A 20,042-nucleotide genomic window follows, 5' to 3' on the forward strand; every position below is an offset into this window, starting at 1 on the left:
GTGTGCCCCTGCCTGGTGTTGTCCTCAACTAAATAAAGCTGAGCTTCAACCTTCCGGCTCTCATTAAGTGGTTTTAAAAAAAAAAAATGGTGGTTAGGGCCTACTAACGGCTTCTGCCCCTCCCTGGTGTTGTCCTCAACTAAATAAAGCTGAGCTTCAACCTTCTGCTCCAAATTACCATTTTAAAAAATGCAATAGGCTTTTCCAGCCTACTAAAGGTGTCTGTCTGTGTGCCCCTGCCTGGTGTTGTCCTCAACTAAATAAAGCTGAGCTTCAACCTTCTGCTCCAAATTACCATTTTAAAAAATGCAATAGGCTTTTCCGGCCTACTAAAGGTGTCTGTCTGTGTGCCCCTGCCTGGTGTTGTCCTCAACTAAATAAAGCTGAGCTTCAACCTTCCGGCTCTCATTAAGTGGTTTTAAAAAAAAAAAATGGTGGTTAGGGCCTACTAACGGCTTCTGCCCCTCCCTGGTGTTGTCCTCAACTAAATAAAGCTGAGCTTCAACCTTCCGGCTCTCATTAAGTGGTTTTTAAAAAAAAAAATGGTGGTTAGGGCCTACTAACGGCTTCTGCCCCTCCCTGGTGTTGTCCTCAACTAAATAAAGCTGAGCTTCAACCTTCTGCTCCAAATTACCATTTTAAAAAATGCAATAGGCTTTTCCGGCCTACTAAAGGTGTCTGTCTGTGTGCCCCTGCCTGGTGTTGTCCTCAACTAAATAAAGCTGAGCTTCAACCTTCTGCTCCAAATTACCATTTTAAAAAATGCAATAGGCTTTTCCGGCCTACTAAAGTTGTCTGTCTGTGTGCCCCTGCCTGCTGTTGTCCTCAACTAAATAAAGCTGAGCTTCAACCTTCCGGCTCTCATTAAGTGGTTTTAAAAAAAAAAAAATGGTGGTTAGGGCCTACTAACGGCTTCTGCCCCTCCCTGGTGTTGTCCTCAACTAAATAAAGCTGAGCTTCAACCTTCTGCTCCAAATTACCATTTTAAAAAATGCAATAGGCTTTTCCGGCCTACTAAAGGTGTCTGTCTGTGTGCCCCTGCCTGGTGTTGTCCTCAACTAAATAAAGCTGAGCTTCAACCTTCTGCTCCAAATTACCATTTTAAAAAATGCAATAGGCTTTTCCGGCCTACTAAAGGTGTCTGTCTGTGTGCCCCTGCCTGGTGTTGTCCTCAACTAAATAAAGCTGAGCTTCAACCTTCCGGCTCTCATTAAGTGGTTTTAAAAAAAAAAAAAATGGTGGTTAGGGCCTACTAACGGCTTCTGCCCCTCCCTGGTGTTGTCCTCAACTAAATAAAGCTGAGCTTCAACCTTCTGCTCCAAATTACCATTTTAAAAAATGCAATAGGCTTTTCCGGCCTACTAAAGGTGTCTGTCTGTGTGCCCCTGCCTGGTGTTGTCCTCAACTAAATAAAGCTGAGCTTCAACCTTCCGGCTCTCATTAAGTGGTTTTAAAAAAAAAAAATGGTGGTTAGGGCCTACTAACGGCTTCTGCCCCTCCCTGGTGTTGCCCTCAACTAAATAAAGCTGAGCTTCAACCTTCTGCTCCAAATTACCATTTTAAAAAATGCAATAGGCTTTTCCGGCCTACTAAAGGTGTCTGTCTGTGTGCCCCTGCCTGGTGTTGTCCTCAACTAAATAAAGCTGAGCTTCAACCTTCTGCTCCAAATTACCATTTTAAAAAATGCAATAGGCTTTTCCGGCCTACTAAAGGTGTCTGCCCCTCCCTGGTGTTGTCCTCAACTGAACAAAGCTGAGCTTCCACATTCTGGCTTTCGCCCTATACTATCAGATATTAAACTGCATTTGGCCTACTAGTGTGGTTAGGCCCTTGAAACAGTGTCTGCTGCTCTTGGGTTTGCTACTCCACTGAACAAAGCAATGCCGCCTGTTTAGTCCTGTTACCAATTTTGAACTGCATGTAGCCTACTTTATTCTTTGGCCCTATATCTGTTTCCTCCTCATCCTGCCCATTGCCCAGCCACTGCTAAATGAGTCTGCTGGTACATTGACCTAGACCACTACATTCCCCTTGTACTCTACACAGCCAGAATCTGACCCTGCTGAAAGTAAGGTTCCCCTTCCCGCATGTTATACCACCTTACACAGGGACAAAGAGGAAGGTGCAGATGAAAGTGCAGGTTCCTTCATCAGGTGGGGGGGCATACTCGTTGGCGACGTCACTGGCACAGGGCCCCTCAGAGTACGCAAAAGTGTCGCTGCTGGTGGGAGGCGCCCCCGCCATGCAAACACACCGCCGTACTTTGAGGGGCCCTGTGCCAGTGGCAATGCGAACGAGTGGGCCCCCCCCTGCTTGCTCAGGATCACAGCACTTGCAACGTTTAAATACTTACCTTTCCCTGCAACACCGCCGTGACGTAGTCCGCATTTCCTGGGCCCACGAAAAACTTGAGCCAGCCCTACTCCCCCCACAACTTTCCCCCAATTCCCTATGCCCAACTATTATTATACAGTTAATTAAGATTGGCAAGCTTCAGAAACAAGAATGGATGTTTTTGGCATTAAAATGGGCACTGTAGGTGTTTTCCTGGCCTCCACTCACTGCCGACTATGCTTCCCCATTGACTTGCATTGGGTTTCGTGTTTCGGTCGATCCCCGACTTTTAGCGATAATCGGCCGACTGCACTCGACTCGACTCTGGACAAAATCGGGTTTCCCAAAACCCTACTCGATCTTAAAAAAATGAAAGTCGCTCAACCCTAGAAACCAGGAAATAGCACAGTCTCCTTCGCTGCTGCAAGAGCCTCTGTGCACCAGGCTGACAGTCTCTCTGTAGTAACGCTGTCACACACACACTGGGTAGTTACTTATCACACTCAGGGATTCTTTGCTTGTCACTGCGGTCACCAGGGATTCTTTGCTTGTCACTGCGGTCACCAGAGCTGCACAGTCACTGTTTCTGATTCTGGAGGCTTCCAAATCTACACCCCCACATCCAGTCTTCACTCTGGTGGGTATCTCATCCTCAGTGCCCTCACGGGGAGCACTACTTTTAGGGGAGCGCGGCGCTGCAGCCTGCCCTCTCTTTGGCGCGCTGCTTTCTCTCTGCTCTCCCGCTCTTTTCTGACCACACCTCTCTTTTCCCAGCAGTCCCCTGGTCCCCTCTGTCCAGGGCAGAATGTCTTCCCCCCAGCAACCCAGCTGTCTGACCAAGTGGTTCCAGGCAAGGAGCAGGGAAAGCAACCTCCTTACATCCCCCCTCTCTTAAAGCTCGCCATTCCACGGGCGAGGACTCTTCGTGCTTCTCTTTGTTCTTTGGAGGGGAGTCAGATACCTGCGATTCTCGCATCTTCTTCTGCCTTTCTTCTTGTACATACTCACAGACTAAATGGTCTAGGAGCTGCTCATCAGTCAGGTTGAGATATGCTTTCTCTGCTTCATCAACTGCTGCTGTCTTCTTCTTTTTCTTCTTCTTCTTCTTCTTAGCTTTGCCGCTAGCAGATGTCTGTGTAGATGATTCATCCTCTTCCTTGTCGTTATTGGAAACTGTAGGGACTTCTTGCTCGGGCTCCTCAGTTTGGGGGCTTAGTACAAGCAATTCTTCTCCATTGCTCCCCCTCTCTTTGACAGGAGCATTCTAGTTGAAGCTTGAGTCAGATGAATTAAGACCATGCAGGCCGGCTTCTTTGTCATCTGCGCCGGACTCTGCGGGCATCATTTCCCAGGGCTTCTCAGCCACACGCCCTGTCTCACACAGCTGCTCCATTTCCTGTTGTGAACTATACTTTTTGGCTCCCTCTTGTGGTCACTAGCGGTATGGCCTTGGATTGTCTTTCCCCAGGTTGGTAGTCACCTGGTTCGTTAGACCCTGGGTGTTCCTATTTAAACTTCCTGGATTCTTAGTCCATTGCCTGGCATCAATGTAATCAGTCCTTGTCTGGTTGCTCCTGTCTACTGGTCCTGATTTTTGCAAGATAAGCTAAGTCCTGCTTTCTTATTTTTGGTTCATTTGTATTGTTTTGTTTTTTGTCCATCTTGTTCATAATGTGATTCCTGATTTTGCTGGAAGCTCTAAGGGGGCTGATATTCTCCCCCCACACCGTTAGTCAGTGCGGGGGTTCTTGGATATTCAGCGTGGATATTTTTGTAGGGTTTTTCGCTGACCGCATAAGTCCGCTTTTTATATTTCTGCTATTATATAGTGGGCCTCTCTTTGCTGAATCTAGTTCATACTTACGTTTGTCCTTTCTTCTTACCTCACCGTTATTATTTGTTGGGGGCGTGTCTTTACTTTGGGGTACCTTTCTCTTGAGGCAAGTGAGGTCTGATTTTCTCTGAAAGGGGTAGTTAGTTCTCCGGCTGGCGCGAGACGTCTAGAACCAACGTAGGTACGTTCCCCGGCTGCTATTAGTTGTGGGTTAGGATCAGGTATGCGGTCAGCTCAGTTACCACCTCCCTATGAGCTAGTTTTTTATGTTTGCAGACTTTGCTGAAAACCCTGATATCCTCTACCATTGGGATCATAACAGAATGCCAGGCCGAGTGAATAGTTAATGCATTGCAGAAGTGGGATTAAAAGAAAAGAAGTTCTGAGTTTTTTTTTTTTTTTTCTTCTTCCCCTTTATCTCTGAGTGGCTTGAAGCTCTGCTGCAGACATGAATGTTCAGACTCTGATTACTAGTGTGGATCAGCTTGCTGCACGAGTGCAGGGCATTCAGGATTTTGTTATTAGCAGTCCTATGTCAGAGCCTAAGATACCTATTCCTGAGCTGTTCTCTGGAGATCGATTTAAATTTAGGAATTTTAGGAATAATTGTAAATTGTTTCTATCTTTGAGACCTCGTTCGTCTGGAGACTCAGCTCAGCAAGTTAAAATTGTTATCTCCTTTTTGCGGGGCGACCCTCAGGATTGGGCTTTCTCATTGGCGCCAGGAGATCCGGCATTGGCAAATATTGATGCGTTTTTTCTGGCGCTCGGATTGCTTTATGAGGAGCCCAATCTTGAAATTCAGGCAGAGAAAGCTTTGCTGGCTATCTCTCAGGGCCAGGATGAAGCTGAAGTGTATTGCCAAAAATTTCGGAAATGGTCCGTGCTTACTCAGTGGAATGAGTGCGTGAGGAAGTTTTCGCCTGCTGAGCGGAACTATGATGTTGGTAATCGGGAGTTGTTGGCCATGAAGTGGGCATTTGAGGAGTGGCGTCATTGGCTCGAGGGAGCTAAGCATCATGTGGTGGTCTTGACTGATCACAAAAATCTGATGTATCTCGAGTCTGCTAAACGCCTGAACCCTAGACAGGCTCGTTGGTCATTGTTTTTCTCCTGTTTTGACTTTGTGGTCTCATACCTGCCTGGTTCGAAAAATGTGAAGGCTGATGCTCTCTCTAGGAGCTTTGTGCCTGACTCTCCTGGAGTCTCAGAGCCGGCTGGTATTCTTAAAGAGGGAGTAATCTTGTCGGCCATTTCTCCTGATTTGCGACGTGTGTTGCAGAGATTTCAGGCTGGTAGACCTGACCCTTGTCCACCTGACAGACTGTTTGTTCCTGATAAATGGACCAGCAGAGTTATTTCCGAGGTTCATTCCTCGGTGTTGGCAGGGCATCCTGGGATTATTGGTACCAGAGATTTGGTGGCTAGGTTCCTTTGGTGGCCTTCCTTGTCACGGGATGTGCGTTCTTTTGTGCAGTCCTGTGGGACTTGTGCTCGGGCTAAGCCTTGCTGTTCTCGTGCCAGCGGGTTGCTTTTGCCCTTGCCTGTCCCGAAGAGGCCTTGGACACACATTTCCATGGATTTCATTTCAGATCTTCCAGTGTCTCAGGGAATGTCTGTCATCTGGGTGGTGTGTGATCGTTTTTCCAAGATGGTCCATTTGGTGCCCTTGCCTAAGTTGCCGTCCTCTTCCGATCTGGTTCCTTTGTTTTTATAGAATGTGGTTCGTTTGCACGGCATTCCTGAGAATATCGTGTCTGACAGAGGATCCCAGTTTGTGTCCAGATTCTGGCGATCTTTTTGTGCTAAGATGGGCATTGATCTGTCGTTCTCGTCTGCCTTTCATCCTCAGACTAATGGCCAAACGGAGCGAACTAATCAGACGCTGGAGGCTTATTTGAGATGTTTTGTTTCTGCGGATTAGGATGATTGGGTGACCTTTTTGCCAATGGCTGAGTTTGCCCTCAATAATCGGGCTAGTTCCGCTACTTTGGTTTCGCCATTTTTCTGCAACTCTGGTTTTCATCCTCGTTTCTCCTCAGGTCATGTTGAGCCTTCTGACTGTCCTGGGGTGGATTCCATGGTTGATAGGTTGCAGCGGACTTGGAATCATGTGGTGGACAACTTGAAGTTGTCACAGGAGAAGGCTCAGCGTTTTGCCAACCGCCGCCGCGGTGTGGGTCCCCGACTTCGTGTTGGGGATTTGGTTTGGTTGTCTTCTCGGTATGTCCCTCTGAAGGTTTCCTCTCCTAAGTTTAAGCCTCGCTTTATTGGTCCTTATGGAATATTGGAGGTCCTTAATCCGGTGTCTTTTCGTTTGGATCTTCCTGTGTCGTTTGCCATTCACAATGTGTTCCATAGGCCTTTGTTGCGGCGGTACATTGTGCCTGTGGTTCCTGCTGTTGACCCTCCTGCTTTGACCCTCCTGCTCCGGTCTTGGTTGAGGGCGAGTTGGAGTACGTGGTGGAGAAGATCTTAGATTCTCGTCTCTCTAGACGGAGGCTTCAGTATCTGGTCAAATGGAAGGGCTATGGTCAGGAGGATAATTCCTGGGTGGTTGCTTCTGATGTTCATGCGGCCGATTTGGTTCGTGCCTTTCACGCTGCCCATCCTGATCGCCCTGGTGGTCGTAGTGAGGGTTCGGTGACCCCTCCTTAAAGGGGGGGTACTGTTGTGAACTATACTTTTTGGCTCCCTCTTGTGGTCACTAGCGGTATAGCCTTGGATTGTCTTTCCCCAGGTTGGTAGTCATCTGGTTCGTTAGACCCTGGGTGTTCCTATTTAAACTTCCTGGATTCTTAGTCCATTGCCTGGCATCAATGTAATCAGTCCTTGTCTGGTTGCTCCTGTCTACTGGTCCTGATTTTTGCAAGATAAGCTAAGTTCTGCTTTCTTATTTTTGGTTCATTTGTATTGTTTTGTTTTTTGTCCAGCTTGTTCATAATGTGATTCCTGATTTTGCTGGAAGCTCTAAGGGGGCTGATATTCTCCCCCCACACCGTTAGTCGGTGTGGGGGTTCTTGGATATTCAGCGTGGATATTTTTGTAGGGTTTTTCGCTGACCGCATAAGTCCGCTTTCTATATTTCTGCTATTATATAGTGGGCCTCTCTTTGCTGAATCTAGTTCATACTTACGTTTGTCCTTTCTTCTTACCTCACCGTTATTATTTGTTGGGGGCGTGTCTTTACTTTGGGGTACCTTTCTCTTGAGGCAAGTGAGGTCTGATTTTCTCTGAAAGGGGTAGTTAGTTCTCCGGCTGGCGCGAGACGTCTAGAACCAATGTAGGTACGTTCCCCGGCTGCTATTAGTTGTGGGTTAGGATCAGGTATGCGGTCAGCTCAGTTACCACCTCCCTATGAGCTAGTTTTTTATGTTTGCAGACTTTGCTGAAAACCCTGAGATCCTCTACCATTGGGATCATAACAATTTCCCCTGTCCGATCAGGAACTGGTGAGCTGACAGCCAGCACATTCTTCACCTCAGGGGACAACATCAGTGGTTCCTCCTTCTCATCGGCTCGGACGCTGAAAACGAGTGTCGCAGGAACACTTGGCACTTTCTCTCCTTCTTCAGGAACTCGTGCTGGACAGGGTAGTAAAGCACTTTGGTGGTCTTCTCGAGTGAACGTCACTTTCTTTCCTCCGGACTGAGTCTCACCAACAAAACCTTCACACCCAGGCCGTAGATCCACCAGGTTCGCCTTTACACGTTGGGACAGCACAGTCATTTCACCAGAGATGCTTGACACCTTCTCCACCTCTCCTTGGCATCCGACACGGTGGTACTGTCTTGTCCTAGGTGGAACTCTTCTCTTCCTGCCGTACCATTCCCTCCAGGGGCAACGTTCCTTCCAGTTAGCAGGACCCTCAGAGGGGTGAGCGGATCTCTGCCACCGCTCTTCTCGGGTAGGGCAATGTCTGGACATGTGTCCCACCTTTCTGCACGTCCAGCACTCACGTCTGCGTCTGTCTGGAGGGCGCTTCAGTCTGGATCGTCGACCTCGGCAGGGGACATCTTTCATCTGCGGTTGCTCTTCACCCCAGGCTACGGGGTTACACTCTGGGGCCACCACCAAAACCGCCTTCATGCTGCGCACCTCTCCTCTAACTCTTTCTGGCGGCTCCCGCATGTCACCTCGGGATATGCCGCTGGTCCCCAGAACGGCAGAAAGGGCTTTCCCCAGACTCTCAATCTCCTCCCAGATTCTTCTTATCTTCAGCTGGGAATCTCGGGTCCACATCGCCTCCTCTTCGTTTTGACTGGGTGCTCCGCAGTTGTAGCATCTAGGCAGTCTTCTTCGCCGAGCGGCACTAGTCTCACTTTGGAGGGCAGTCTCTCTTTCTCGCACCGGAGGGCTGTACTCTGCAGCAGGGATCTTCTTATATTCAGCCACCTCCTCACGGACTCGCTTAACCTCCTTCTTCAAGCCTTCTACCCATTGAGGGGCTGTTACCTCCCTGCTCCATACCTTTCCCACTGGCACTACCACCCATTGCTCTTGCTCGCGTGTGCGTGCCTCACTCCCGACCTCAGAGAAAGTCATATCTAGCTTTACACGCATGCGCTCTCGCAGGGCCTGTTTCATCAATACATCTTGCAAGCCTGTCACCAGTTGGTCTCGTAGTACAACGTCAATTGACCCCACACCTATGCCGTCCTTCCGTATAATGGCAGTATGAAGCTCCTGCAGTGCGTTCATATATTGCGTCACGGTCTCCCCCTCTCTTTGTACCCGGCGGAACAGTCGCATGCGCAGCTCCCCTACGTCAGTGGGGTCCCCATGCGTCTCCTCAAGTATACGTAATACTTTGTCCAGGGTATCTCTCGCCTGGGGGGGTCTTAGCTAGTCTTATTTTGATTTATTGCTGTATTGTTAACATTGTTACCTATGACTTTTGTGTTTGAAACTGTTAAACTGTAAAGCGCTGCGGAATATGTTGGCGCTGTATAAATAAAGATTATTATTATTATTATTAGCATAACAGAGTCCCATGCATCCCCCTCTAGGGCCATCACAGCTATTTCCGCCTGCAGAGCCGGTGTCATAGGATACATCCGCATCATCCCTTGGATGCGCTCCGTCCAACCCCACAACATGACATTACTCCCTGAAAATTTTGGCAGGTTAGCTAACATGGCTCCCAGGGAAATGCTAGACCTGGGGCCTCCCTCAACTGCTTGGTCTGCCCCTTCTGCGCTACCGTGTGACATCCTGCCAACTACGCCAAGTGTAATAGAGTGCAGGGTTGCGTATGTCACCACGGAACAGACAGACCAACTGTTGAAGGGGATTTATTAACAGGGGTAAAATTCTCCTCGCAGGGAGTAAATGGGGTTAATAGAGTCAAGTAAAACAGTAAACAGTTAAGCGGAATCAAAGGGTTAACGAGTGTTCTTGTAACTTATCAACCCAGGGAGGTCCTGGCTGGAGGGTCCTTTTCCCAATTTGGATACAGTCACCAGCAGGGCTTGAGATCCTGAAGTCTCTTCTGTGTCTCCTGGAAAGTCCGGGGTTAAGTCTCTCTGCAATCTGTTCTTCTCAAAGTGAAACTGAAACGCTGTCACACACACACTGGGTAGTTACTTATCACACTCAGGGATTCTTTGCTTGTCACTGCGATCACCAGGGATTCTTTGCTTGTCACTGCGGTCACCAGAGCTGCACAGTCACTGTCTCTGATTCTGGAGGCTTCCAAATCTACACCCCCACATCCAGCCTTCACTCTGGTGGGTATCTCAGCCTCAGTGCCCTCACGGGGAGCACTACTTTTAGGGGAGCGCGGCGCTGCAACCTGCCCTCTCTTTGGCGCGCTGCTTTCTCTCTGCTCTCCCGCTCTTTTCTGACCACACCTCTCTTTCCCAGCAGTCCCCTGGTCCCCTCTGTCCAGGGCAGAAAGTCTTCCCCCCAGCAACCCAGCTGTCTGACTAAGTGGTTCCAGGCAAGGAGCAGGGAAAGCAACCTCCTTACAGTAGTAAGATCCTTCCTTATCAAGCAACAAAGATGGCAGTTTCTCCTCATAGCAGGCAAGTTGGGGCATCTACAGAAAGAGACTTTCAGCAAGAATCTTAGTGTTAGCCAGATCTGATGGTTTTTGTAAAGGAATATGGGATCAGCCAGGCTGGGTCATGTCCATAAAGTATTGCAGTTGGAAGAGCTCCATAATATAGTCTACAGAGGTTAGTGCAGAGTGCAATGGTCGCAGCAAAACAAATTAACCCACCTGTGTGGGCCCGAACTGGCAAGTTGGAGGACCTCTACGTAACCTGTTGTTCTGCAGTCACGTTCGTCAAAAGTTATGTGCCACCATCTGCAACTGAAATGTTTGTGCCTCTGAAAAAGAAGTATTTAAGTTGTATATAGTTTCAATACCTAATAAACAAGAGTTTATTTTATTAATAATTCCTGGCTCATTTTTCACTAAAACAAAGGGTCCCAATTTGCTCCAAGATACGACAGGATGAAGTCTGAGAGTGAAAGCAATTTGAGCCTACACATGTGCACACACCCAAGGATCCCTATGTAAGGTGTTTAGGGGTGCTGAATTAGATGTAGGCCAATTTCCCCCTTTAAATTGTCACATGTCCCCCCATCAGCAGTCATTTTGAGTACAGTAGAGCTGTGCACTATTGATGAGCGAGAGTGCTTGTGACCTAATCGAATATTTTTGGCATGCTCAAAAAAATGCTCGAGTCGTCACGGCTGCATGTCTCACAGGCAATCCCTGCATGTGTTGTGGTTTTCGAGCAGCATTTTTTCTAGCACGCCAAAAATACTCGATTAGGACAAGAGAGTGCTTGGATAACACCTTATTCGAGCATGCTTGCTAATCATTACTGTGCAGTCTTTGAAGGACCTACAATAATTGCCACAAAATCATGCCTACAACACATTTGTAAAAATAAAGTGGACAACTCCTTTAAGTACTTATGACTTTAAATGGCACAACTCTGTGGACTCCGCATGCTGAGGCACAGGGCGAAAGTTCATGTTTTTTGCCTTGGGCATTAGTTCTTCATGGCACAATGGTTCACATGTTTGGATGTACTTGTGTGTGTGAGACAGATATGCTTTAATTCTCATTGTAATAAAATCCTCCAAAAGAACAATGCTTGAGATTATCTTGGCTTGGAAAGCGGCATAAGCTTCCATTCATGTTAATAAATGCAAATATGCAGAGAAATTAGGCTAGGCGCAAAATGACTTATGCCCATATGGTTTACTGAGCATTATTAGAAAAATAACTTTATATTAGCTGTGCTTGTAAATTTGCCATACTTACTCGAAAATATCAGAATATTATGCAGTACACATCTATTATCTCACTAACAGCGGTAATTGAAATTGCATTATATATTACAAGCAGGAACGTCAAGCGTGTTGTTCATTCCCTTTTTAATAAGTCTTTGCATATATCTGTGCGGCTCTCCGTTTAGATCGCTCCGCGTGCTCCGCACTTTGACACTATTTCTCACGCACTGTGTTTGAAATTCCAAGCAGCTTATTTTCAGCTCATCTCTGTTCATCTCATGTTCTCGCTCGCTGTTTGTCCTTTTCCTGTGCTTTTCTCCTCTTCAGATTCCCGAGGTCTTTTCATACAATCTGCTATATATGTGTCTGCTAGCCTCAGGGTACAGTGCTTTCTGGCTTTGATTAAGGTTTCCAGCTATCTAAAATACAGGTTGTTCTGAGTTTCCTGCAAGATTCCCCGACATTGTGCAGGATTTGATTATTTTTCCTTCATTGAGTCATGATCTCTTGTATTCCAGTTTCGTGGTGAAGTTTTTATTTGACTGATGTAACTTTTTTCTTTTTTATTATTTTTGACTAAAAATTTTAGGAAACTTAAAAGGGTTATTCAGGACTTCGTTTCAAAATTTTCCTTTATCGGCAGGTAGATACTAACTATCTGCCTTTGCTGTCCTACAATGATCTCTCCTGGCTCAGCCTAACACAGGAGGCAGCCAGCTGTCAATCAACATGACAATGGTAGTGATGCTCCGTCGACAGACCAAATCCTCCACTTTGGTGATGGTGCTAGTGAGACAATAGATGTGTTCTACATAATATTGTGATATTTTCCTCCATCGGCAATTAGATACTAACTATCTGCCTGTGCTGCCCTGCAACGATCTCTCCTGGCTCAGCCTAACACAAGAAGCAGCCAGCTGTCAATCAACATGACACTGGTAGTGATGCTCCGTCGACAGAGCAAATCCTCCACTTTGGTGATGGTGCTAGTGAGACAATAGATGCGTACTACATAATATTGTGATATTTTCCTCCATCGGCAAGTAGATACTAACTATCTACCTGTGCTGCCCTACAACGATCTCTCCTGGCTCAGCCTAACGTAGGAGGCAGCCAGCTGTCAATCAATATGACACTGACAGTGATGCTCCTTCAACAAAGCAGAGTGGAGGATCTCTTCTTTTGACGTGATGTAACAGGAAGCAGAAGATTCGCTGGCAGAAGTGGTCTGTGATCACTCTGAGCCAGGAGAGATCATGATCGTTGCACTGCAGCACAGGGAGGTTGTTGGCAACTACCTGTCGAAAAGTGCTTAGCCCCATAGGGAAAGTAAGAAAAAATCCAAAACAACTCCTTTAAAGACAACCCAGGGAAATGCAATTATTATATAAAACTAAAAAGAGTGCAGGTTGACATGCACATAAGAAAAAAGTTATCGGAATGCACTCGTTGCAATGGGACCAAGCCATCAATTTGAGAATTTGGGACCGGTCAACTATCTTATGCATATGAGGGTGATCCAAGAACCAGGCTTATTGAATTTTAATGGCCTATCCTTTTGTTCTCAGGGGAGATAAGCCATCTCCAAAGGGGTCTGAATGCAATTTACTCCACTCTCTGAATTCATCACAACTGTAAACTGAGTTTTAATTTTTATGGGGGAGTTGGGAGGAATAACTGCAAAACTAAATAGTGTGCAGCTCACAGTCCATGAACGTTTGCAGCAAGCGTAAGTGGGTTGTGCCAAGCATACATGTTATTGCAATCAGCTTAATGGTGTTGTATCAATCAATAAGTTATCAATAAAAGATTGATTGTCGGGGGTTCGACCATTGGCACCTACACCTGTTTCAAGAATGGGACTCTGTAGAGCCCCACCTCAGTAGAGAGTAAGTATCGCATGCACACCTTTTCTCTATGCATTTTGCTGCCTCCTGCAGTTCCACACAGAATGAATGGAATGGAGGTGTGCATGATGGGGATTGGTGGGGGTCCTAACAGTTGAACTCACAATGATTAATTTGTTATCCTCTATTGAAAAGGAATACCTTAAATAGCTGCTACTAACCCTTTAAAGGGAATCTGTCACCCCATTTTTGGCATATAAACTGCGGCCACCACCATCAGGGGCTTATTTATAGCATTCTGTAATGATGTAGATAAGCCCCCAATGTAACCAGAAAGATAAGAAAAATAAGTTAGATTATACTCACCCAGGGGCAGTCTCGGTGTGGTCTGGTCCGATGGGCGTCGCGGTCCAGGTCCAGCGCCTCCCATCTTCATGCGATGACATCCTCTTTCTTGCTTCCTGCCGCAGCTCCTGCGCAGGCGTACTTTATCTGCCCCGCAAAGTACTGCAGTGCGCAGGTGCCGGGAAAGGTCCGAGAGGCCCAGCGCCTGTGTACTGCAGTACTTTGCTCTGCCCTCAACAGGCAGATAAAGTACGCCTGTGCAGGAGCCACGACAGGAAGCAAAGAAGAGGACGTCATCGCATGAAGATGGGAGGCGTTGGACCCGGACCACGACGCCCATCGGACCAGACCGCACCGGGACCGCCCCTGGGGTGAGTATAATCTAACTTGTTTTTATTATCTTTCAGGTTACATCGGGGGCTTATCTACAGCATTACAGAATGCTGTAGATAAGCCCCTGATGGCCGTGTCCACAGCTTATAGGCCAAAAATGGGGTGACAGATTCCCTTTAAATCTGGTAAATTGAGATTCTTAAATTGATTTCTGTATAATTTTCATGATCCCAAGTCCACTTATTGTCCCTGTGTGCCATCATGACATTATGACATGCATCGCCAAATAATTATACAGAGCACAAGGATGCTATTGGCCTGTCAAGCCAGAAGTCCTAGCCTGGATTAAAAAGGCCGAAGAGGATCCACATGGTGAAATGGATGCGAAGGGTCACGAAGGACTGGATGGGGGCTACAAGGGTGATGGGACAGAAGAACAATGGGTTAGTATTAATATATATATATTTTTTACCTTCTTTTACATCTTCTATCTTTTATGTTCTGGGGTCTGGATAGACCCCTGTGCATAAGAAGGAACATTAATTTTGTATTTGGAGAACATTAATCAGCTCACTTGCCCAATGCACGGCAATTCCTCTCTGTAGCACAACAATCCACAGGTTAAACCAGCAATCGTTTCTTTAGTATAAGAAAGTAAGACTTTATTTTCTTCCTGTTAAAAATCATCCAACCTGGAGTGGTTTGGTAAAATGTAGCTTAAAAATGTAAATATTGGCAGCAAAATTGCATAAATTAGCACAGGCAATGTGTTTCTGACTTTTAGCAGTCTTTAGTCTTAGCCTTAGTCTAAGCCTTTTTTATACTAAAGAATTGAGTGCTGGCTGAAACATTTATTTTGCATTGAATAACTGCAATTAAAATTTCTAAGTAAAATCCACACAATTTAACTAGTTTGAATCTTGGTAGATCCGCACATCACTAGAGATGGGCTGACACCTGAATGTTCAGGTCCAGTGGGTATGGCCGAACAGTTACAGAAAGTTTGTGTTCGGGTACCAGAACGGTACACGGACCCGATCCCGAACCCCATTCACTTGAATAAGGGCTGAATTTCCAGTGTTTGCCATGCTGTCATGTGCATGACAGCACCGCAAACACCACTTATGTCAAAAGACAGTGTGAGTGTGCAGCTGTGGTCAGAGGTATGAAGTTTATCTCCTGTCATTGGTGTCAGCTGATGGGACTACTGATCCCATCAGTGGACGCCTGCTGCCACTAATAGCAGTGAGAGCAGGAGCAGCTGATCTGAGTATTCATCAGCTGGCGCTTACACTGTAAATAAATGATTATAAAAAAATGGCTTGAGTTCCCCTGTATTTTTGATAATCAGCCAGGCAAAACTCACAGCTGTTGGCTGCAATCCTTAGCTGGCAGCTTCATTAAGGTTGGTTATCAAGAATACAGGGGATCGCACACCATATTTTTTATTTATTTACATAAATAATTTAAAGAAACAACGTGGAGTCCCCCCTGTTTTTGACAACCAGCCAAACTAAAGCAGACAGCTGAGGCTGGTATTCTCAGGCTGGTAAGGGGCCATGGATATTTGCCCCTCCAGCCTAAAAATAGCAGCCCGCAGCTGCCTAGAAAGGACACATCGATTTGCCGGGCTCTTCCTAATTGCCCTGTTGTGGTGGCAAGTGGGGTGCATATTTATTGGGTTGATGTCACCTTTTTATTGTCAGGTGACATCAAGCCCACAGATTAGTAATGGAGAAGCATCTATAAGACACCTATCCATTACTATTCCTATAGTTATATTGTAAATAAACATGCAGCAAGAATAAAGTCTTTTATTTGAAACAAAACACTTTTACCTTTTTATTTATAAATAACAAACACAGCTATACTCACCTAATGCCTAATTCCAATGAATCCCTCGTCTCATGTAATAAAGCAAACATTAAAAAAAATTATCCCTCACCTGTCCATCATTCTGTCCCACGCCATAATCCATGTCTGGAGGATAAACAGTTTTCAGCCTGGATGGTGCCAAGATTCTGTAAGGCAGCCAGGGTGATAGTTGTAGCAACTGGTTGTACTGTCCCCACACCCTGGCACCTCACAGATGAAACAACAAGTCCTGTCAGCTCTGCACACAATATTGTACTCACTTCAGCTGCTGGAGTCTCCGCAATCCCTTTTATTTCAGTCTCCAACGCATGAGCCCCATAAATCACTCTGTACTCCATGTTCTCGATCAAAAGCGAAACTTTACTGAACATTAAAACAGTCTTTACTTTGGCAGCACACATCACATGCAGAGTCATCTTCCTTTCTTTCCCTGTCATCCAGACAGGCCCTGTTCTTTCTAGCAGCTTCCACTGCCTGGCAATCTTGGTCATATCTTTTGAACAATTGGTGTCCCTCCCATTCTTTCCTGTCACCAGCTCCTTATCAGCCCCTTGTCCAGCTCCAGTGGGAAGAGGTGCCAGGAACACTTCCTCTGTGGCACCTGCCCTGGTCATAGACCCAGGATCCTGATTGGAGATGGTTCTATTCAGCTGGTGCCCATCTGCACTGTTCACTGCCTGGGGCCCTTCACTGCTACAGCAGCTTTATCCCTATGACTATAATCATCTGCTCTATCACTGCTCACACGTCCTGCCTGTGGGCAGGTTGCCTGAGTGTCTGACACTAATCAGGAAGTATCCTGACTAAACTTCTCTGCTCTGTGCTGCCCCTGCCATTTACTTAACCCCTGTGCTGCCTACCTCCTATTCTATCCTATGCTGTCCTCTATCACTAATGTGCCCCCCTCTATTCTACACCACTATTGTCCCATACTACCTAAGATCGTATTCTAGCATTACAGTATACAAACATTACATATCACATCAATAACATTAGGAAACCGCATATGACATTAATAAACAATGAGGTGCCGCATGTAAGTGTACAAACATTGACTAAGCGAGAGGGGGCACGTGAGGTTCCCTACCATCCCCTTACCCCTTACATTCCTCCCTCTTAAAATATGGTCTTCCACGACCATGGCGGCACCTGTCAATATAAAGCAGCACATATAAAAATATCAAACATATTAATACAGTCTTCGGATGGGTCATCATTAACATAATCGACCTGATTTTCCCGCATGAAAGAATCTATGCTTGTATGAGCACAACCGAAAGCTAGGGTCACACAACAGTATTTTATTTCATCAGACATTAGAACTGAATAAGCTAATCACACTTTCATCAAACTCTGGTCAGTGTTTGATCAAAGTTTGATCACAGTGTGATCCGATTTTCTCAGATGTGGAAAAGTTGGAGAAAAAGTTTTTTCCATCCTCTCCATCCTCTCAGTCTGTGAAAATCAGACTGCACTCAGATGTCATCCAAGGGCAGCCCAATGGTTTCTATTGACTCATTGATTTTTTTTAAACTCTTTTTATTGAAAGATTCTACAGAATAAAGTTTTGACTCAATTTTGCATAGCTGAGTGCGATCCGAATATCGGATGAAAATCGAGCATGCTACTATTTTTTTCCTCGGACAGTTTCTATGTCTTGAATGGAGCAAAGGTATGTAAGCTTGACTTTTGCTCCATTCATTATCTAAAGGATTGCTGGAGAAAGTTGAGAACAGCACTCCACTATTTCTGGCAGTTCCACTGATAATCAGTAGAGCAGATGCTGAGCAAGTGCATCTCTGCCACATTCAAGACAGGGATCTGCAGTGTCCCATTCTCTGGGATCTGGAACCTGTTTTGAGATCATTGGATTCCCAAAGATCAGACACCTAGCAATAATGAATATGGTATATCTTGCAATTTTGGGAAACCCAATTTAAATTGGAAACATCCTGCAGCTTCATCCCCCTCCTCCCACTCTTCTATTTACTGTATTACCGCAAATGCATATTCTGGTAACAAGGTCTCCTAACATTTACAGTGCGCCTGCAGGCTGAGGAATTGGAATAACAGGCTCCTCGAAGATGAGGAAGATGTTGTTTACTCCCTTTAAAATATATCGCACAGATTCACCTTCTATTACCATCATTACGTCTCCTGTCTGTAAATAGCGATGAACACATTTGTTTCTAAGGCAGGGAGGTTAGTAAGGGCGAAGATCATAATTAACCTGGCTATGTTTGCTGACCTTCCACATTTTCCTTCTAGACATGGACAAAAATATGGCATGACAGACAGGACAAGACAAATGAATGAAACGTTCAGAATAAAACAACTTTCACATTGTATAGAGCATGACATATTCTCTGCCGGGAATAGACTTCGTACAATACCCAAGATCTTGACTTTTCCAAGCTACCGGGATTTATTAAAGTCTAATTAAATTAATGAAAAAGTATAATTACTGAGTGTTCTTATCCATTCAGCAATCAGTCTCCTATTTATTCATCAGCATCCCATAGTTGAAGAAACGTTAGCTGCAAATATTGAATACAATTGAATTAAAATAGAATTCTTCCATAATTGGAGGCACAATATCATGTATTCTTCACATGGGGCCATTGTGCCAAAAAATAGATTTTCTCCAATTATAGTTTGTAGATATTCAGTAATTAATGCTACCATTTCATAATCAGTTGAGGTCACTATTAGTGAAAATTTTGTTAGTCATCCAATAGCAAACAATGAAACAAATACAATTTTTTTTTCAAGACAGTACTCCTGTTTAATACTGATGGACAGAGTCACTAAGGTGATCACAAAGAGATAGTGGAGCCCTATTGCAAATGTCCAAATTGGCCAACTGATGCCATTACAGGAACCCATTGGGTTGGGCATTGCAGGGGTCCAATGGATGAGACAGAGGCCTCGATTCTGTCTAATCAATCAGATGCCATGGTCTTTGTTCATCACAACATCTAAAATATTAAACTGTTAGCCATAGTAGTTATCGGCCGGTGTCTTACACCAAATACACAGTTAATATCGAAGAAGTGGGAGGGCTTTGGTTAAGGGATGAGATCATTTTGCACATGGCCCTCCAACACACTAAACCCATTGCAGTTGAGTGGCACGGGCATCCTCGGAGAAGACTTGTGCTTCACAGTGCTACAGAATGGAATAAGAATTTCAAAAACTATTATGGATATTTATTATGTGACTTGCACCAAAATTCTGGTTAAAAATGTTGATAATTCTGGTGCATTCTGCAAAAATGTTATCTTTTATAATTTTTAAAATGTAGACAGGGCTCAACAAGGAGGGGCATGGCCTACTGTCGCAAAAAAAAAAAACGTACTACAGTTTACACCAGAAATTGTAGTACATTTTAACACAAAAGATGAGTGAATTTAAAAAAAAAATCTTTTGGGGGTCGATTCGTCTGAATTATCCCAAATTTGTTTAGTCCAGAATCGATTTGAAAAGAATCAAAGCTGTGAACTCTCTACAAACCCAAAGTGTAAGAAATGGAGACACAAGATAGAGTTAACAAATAATAAAAATTTTTACTCACCTTCACATAAATGACAATTTTCACATCCCACGTGACAGCACGAGACCTAGTCAGCACAGGAAGACCCAAATAGAAGTTCGAAGACCAATGGTTGGAAGCATATCCATAGAGAACACCAGAGGATGGAAGCTGAGAATCAGGTCTAGGACAAGTAAGTGCAATTTTTATTACTTTTTTAACCAACTCCCCGACCTCCAAAGCAATCTAGCAAATGGATGTTGCCATTTTTTCTGTATACAATAGAATCACTAAAAAATTGGATTTTGGTGAATTCAAGTTTTTTAGGAAATTTGAGACAAATCCATTTTTTTTTTTAGAATAGATTGGCTTATATCTACATAACACAAATCTATGACTGTGTACTGTATGGTAAGTACAAAGATGCAACAAATTCATTTAGAGATCTGTACTACAAATTTGTACATTATATTACAGCGCATTATTCATTACGAGCTACATAAAAAGCACGGTCTTAATGGGAACCTGTCATCTCAAATTGGCGGGATATTAAAATTATTTGTTAACGGTCCGATGGGCGGCATATCCTCTGCATTTCTCCACCCCGTCTGTCCCTGTTTTCCGCAATATTTTAGGGAATAAGAGTATGCGTGCACCATAGTTGGCGCGTGCGCAATGCAATCTTCGGTGG

General features: G+C 45.1%; 1 long non-coding RNA gene across 1 annotated transcript in view; it reads right to left on the reverse strand.

The window, feature by feature from the left end:
• LOC143788928 (uncharacterized) overlaps positions 1 to 19,416 on the reverse strand; it is a 170,967-nt gene extending 151,551 nt beyond the window's left edge. The window contains exons 1-2 of the long non-coding RNA XR_013218758.1: positions 19,394 to 19,416; positions 18,285 to 18,356 (exon numbers count right to left, since the gene is read on the reverse strand). This is a non-coding gene — a long non-coding RNA (uncharacterized LOC143788928). The remainder of the gene's footprint in view (positions 1 to 18,284; positions 18,357 to 19,393) is intronic.
• Positions 19,417 to 20,042: the final 626 nt, after the last annotated feature.

Source organism: Ranitomeya variabilis, chromosome 8, assembly GCF_051348905.1.
Source record: "Ranitomeya variabilis isolate aRanVar5 chromosome 8, aRanVar5.hap1, whole genome shotgun sequence".
Classification (NCBI taxonomy): domain Eukaryota; kingdom Metazoa; phylum Chordata; class Amphibia; order Anura; family Dendrobatidae; genus Ranitomeya; species Ranitomeya variabilis.